This window comes from Pseudorca crassidens, chromosome 11, assembly GCF_039906515.1.
Source record: "Pseudorca crassidens isolate mPseCra1 chromosome 11, mPseCra1.hap1, whole genome shotgun sequence".
NCBI lineage: Eukaryota > Metazoa > Chordata > Mammalia > Artiodactyla > Delphinidae > Pseudorca > Pseudorca crassidens.
In genome coordinates this window covers 45,834,907-45,839,615 of record NC_090306.1, presented here as the reverse complement: position 1 = coordinate 45,839,615, position 4,709 = coordinate 45,834,907, and positions in this window count along the sequence as shown.

Sequence of the window (4,709 nt, the reverse complement as noted above, 5' to 3'; positions counted from 1 at the left end):
GTAAAGCAGCGCGAGGAGGTGGCGCGGCGTCCGACGGGAAGACCTGCGCGACATGTGGCCAAAGGGGTGGGGCCTGGGCTGTCGCGAAACCCCGCTTTACGTAGGGCTACGCGCGGACGAGGGGCAGGGTCTGAGCCCGGGGCGGGGTCTCCTGATCCGCAGACTTCCGGCCGGTGCGGAAGGGGCGAGGCCGCGCTTGCAGGTTCCACCTCTCTGGCACCGAATGGCAGCTGGCTGGAACTCAGAATGGGCGTGCCACAATTGGTTTCCTGAAAGGGAAGATTTTGAGTTTCTTTGTAAATTGCTTTTTGTTAAAGCAAAACAAACCCAGTATTCTGCTTAAGGATGGTTTTAATTGGGCATGTTTAGAAGGAATAAGTAACAAATATTGAACGCTTACTTGCCACGGGCTTTTACCTCTTTTAAGCCTTCATTTTACCGACTAAATTAAGTCAAACTCAGGCCCTTAGGATTTCACAGCCGAGTGCCATCCACGCTTCCTCTAGCTAATGCTATATTTTTATCATAGATAGTAGTTAATTCAATGAAAAATTTCATTGAGCGCTTACCATGTGTCAGGCACTGTTGTTGGCGTTTTGGGTACAACGGAGAATAAAACTGCTCCAAAGGATGTTACAGTTCAGTGAGACAATAAGCAGTGAATAAATAAAATATTAGAAATAATAAGCACTCTGCAGGTAATTAAGGTGACTTAATAAAAGTGATTTTGTGCAACTTTAGATTGCATGGTCAGGGAAGTCCTCTGAGGAAGTGACATGTAAACTGAGATCTGAATTACAAAGAGCCAGACCTGTGAAGAGCGTTAGCAGAAGGTAGAGGGTGCACTACCAGATCAAATGCTCCAGGGCAGGAACATGTTGGCAGGTGGAGGAATTTAAAAGCTGGTAGCTGGAGTTTGGTGAGGGAGGGGGGAGCGTCGTACAAGATGAGGTTTGAGAAATAGGTAGGGGTTGGATCATGTGAGGCTCTGTGAACCAGGTTTAGGAGTTTGGATTTTATTCCAAGTGGATTGGGAAAGCACGGAAAGATTTTATGCAAGGGAATGTCATGACTTGAATAAAATTTGGAAAAGGATTATTTAGTATTTTGATGTGGGTGGTGGTTACACAAGTGTATATTTATGTACGTCAGGTTGTACACTTAAGGGTTGTGCACCTTACTGTATAGAAATCATACTTTAAGCAAGGACAACAAGATTACTCAGTTTAGTGAATGGAGAGTGGATTATACACATGCACTCATGGAAGAGAAAGACCAGGACCTCATAATGACTTTTCATGGACTCTAGGTACTTTTGCCTTCATAGGCCCTTTTCTCCAAAAAACAGTATTAAAAATTATATTTTATGATTGTCCTGGTATAAAGACCAATATATTAATATTATACATTTTCTTTGACCTAAACATTTCTTTTTTAAAAAAATATTTATTTATTTTTATTATTATATTTTTTTGGCTGCACCGGGTCTTAGTTGCAACATGCGGAATCTTCATTGCTGTGTGCGGCATCTTTTTTTTTTTAATTTTTTTTAGTTGCGGCATGTGAGATCTAGTTCCCCGACCAGGGATCGAACCCAGGCCCCCTACATTGGGAGCATGTAGTCTTAACCACTGGACAACCAGGGAAGTTCCTATTTTTTTCTTATAATTTAAAAATAAACTAAAATGTTTTTGTGGGCCCCTTAAAGTATGGTGGGGCCCAGGCATTGTGCCTGCTGTGCCTACTGGATAAGTCAACCCTGGTGTAATCCTGATGAGAGAAGTTGGTGTTTTAGGCATGAATGAAGAGATGGAAAGGGATAGATGCAGATCTATTTTGGAAGTGGACTTCATGATTGATTAGATGTGAAGGGCACAGGAGAGGGAACTCTCCCAACTTTTTGGCATGAACACTTGGGTGATGCAATTTACTTAGTCTCTGTCTCAGAAAGTCAGGAGGGAATACGTAAAGAAGAGAGCCTGAATTCTAGTGTTGATTCTGCCCAAGTCTCTGGCTGGTCGTTAAAGCATGAATGCATGAACTGTTCAGCTGAGGAAAGCAAAAAAAAAAAAAAAAGAGAGAGAATTGAACTGAGATCTGAGCTGCCGTCTACCTCATGTGAGAGAGGTTGTAGTTTGGGTCCAACCAATTTAATTGCTTGCTAAAATGAAAACATGAACATTTTTGGAGGATGCCTTAGTTCCTTGTACCTGCTGTAGGAAATTTCCACAAATTTAGGGGCTTAGAAAAACACAAATTTATTCTTTTACGATTCTAGGTCAGAAGTCTGAAATGGGTTTCACTGAGCTAAAATAAAAGTGTTGACAGGACCGCGTTCCTTCTGGAGGCTCTATGGGAGATTCTGTTTCCTTGCCTTTTCCACCTTCTGTATAAATGCCCATGTTCCTTGACTCATGGTCCCCTTCCTACATTTTCAAAGCCAGAAACATTGGGTTGAATCCTTCTTGTATTGATCACTTTGACTCTGGCTTTTCTTTCTGCTACCCTCTTTCACTTATTAAGGACCCCTGTGATACATTGGGCCCACCTGGATAATCCAGTATAATCTTCCTATTTTAAGGTCATCCAGTTTGCAACTGTAATTCCATCTGCAGCCTTAATTCCCTTTTGCTGTGTAATATAACATATTCACAGGTTCCAGAAGTTTGGATGTTGTCATCTTTGAGAGGGCCATTATTCTGCTTGCCACAGAGGGATATAACAGAATCTAGAGTCTTCAAAACGTAACCTTCACGATGTATAGGATACAGTTAAAATTATTCAACATGTGAAGAACATGGAAAACGTGAGCCCTTCTGTTTTTGTTTTTGTTTTTGCGGTACGCGGGCCTCTCACTGTTGTGGCCTCTCCCGTTGCGGAGCACAGGCTCGGGACGCGCAGGCTCAGCAGCCATGGCCCACGGGCCCAGCCGCTCCACGGCATGTGGGATCTTCCCGGACCGGGGCACGAATCCGTGTCCCCTGCATCGGCAGGCGGACTCTCAACCACTGCGCCACCAGGGAAGCCCATGTGACCCATTCTGGAGGGAAAAGACAACAGAGGGCAACCTTGAGATGAGCCATATGTTGAAATGATCAGACAAGGACTTTAATGCAGCTATTATAACTGTGCTTGTTGAGTTAAAGTAAAATATACTTGTAATGAATGAAAAGGTAGGAAATTTCAGCAGAGAAATAGAAAATATGAAAAGAACCAAATGGAAATTTTCAAATTGAAAAATACAATATCTGAAATAAATTTCATGGATGAGATTAAGAGTGGAAGAGAGATGATAGGAAAGAGTCTCTATACTTGAAGGTAGATCAACAGAAATGATCAAATCTGAAGAGAGGGAAAAAAAATTGGAAAAAAGGTAGTGAACAGAGCCTCAGGGACCTGTGGACCATATCAAAAGATAGAACATGTTACTGAAGTCTCGAAAGGAGAGGAGAGAAAGAGATAGGATAGTAAATATTTGAAGAAATAATACCCCCAAACTGTAGATTTGGTTAACCACATTTGGTTAAGATTCGGGAAGCTCAGCAAACCCTGAAGAGTGTAAATATAAAGAAAACTGCATTGGCTTATCATAGTCAAAATGCTGAAAACCAATGATAGCAAGAAAATCTTGAAAACATTCAGAAAAAAAGTGACATCATATACAGGGGAACAATAATTTGAATGGCGATGGGCTTCCCATGAACTGTAGAGTCCTGAAAGCAGAGAAACAAGATTCTTAGAGTGCCAGAAGAAGAAAGCTGAGGGGAAGTGACACCAGAGGAAATTCAGATCTTCAGGAATGAATGGAGAGTTTCAGAAATCGTAAATTGCTGCATAAATATAGAAGACTTTTTTCCCTTTTAATTTTTAAAAAATGCATCTGATTGTTAAAAGCAAATTTTAGAACATTGTGTTGTGGGATTTATGATGTATTTAGGTGTAATGTGTATATTACAACTATAGCGTAAAGGATGATCGTCCTTCTGTCTGAAGAGATTCAATATTAACTCTAAGTAGGCTATGAAAGGTTAAGGATAGATATTCTAAGCCTTAGAACGGGTACTTTAAAAATAATGCAGAGGGCTTCCCTGGTGGCACAGTCGTTAGGAATCCACCTGCTAACACAGGGAACACGGGTTTGAGCCCTGGTCCGGGAAGATCCCACATGCCGCGGAGCAACTAAGCCCATGCACCACAACTACTGAGCCTGCGCTCTAGAGCCCGTGAGCCACAACTACTGAAGCCTGAGCTCCTAGAGCCTGTGCTCTGCAACAAGAGGAGCCACTGCAATGAGAAGCCCGTGCACCACAACAAAGAGTAGCCCCTGCTCGCCGCAACTAGAGAAAGCCCACGCACAGCAACGAAGACCCAACGCAGCCAAAGAAAAACCGCAGAGAAATAATACACTACCAAATGTAAAATGGATAGCTAGTGGGAAGCAGCCGCATAGCACAAGGAGATCAGCTCAGTGCTTTGTGTCCACCTAGAGGGGTGGGATAGGGAGGGTGGGAGGGAGACGCAAGAGGGAGGAGCTATGGGGATATATGTATATGTATAGCTGGTTCACTTTGTTATATAGCAGAAACTAACACACCATTGTAAAGCAATTATACTCCAATTAAAAAAAAAAAGGAAAGAAAAGAATGGGTTAGTTGGAAACCTTTAGGGTTTCACAATTGATGGGATGCTTGCGTAAACTATGATAGTGT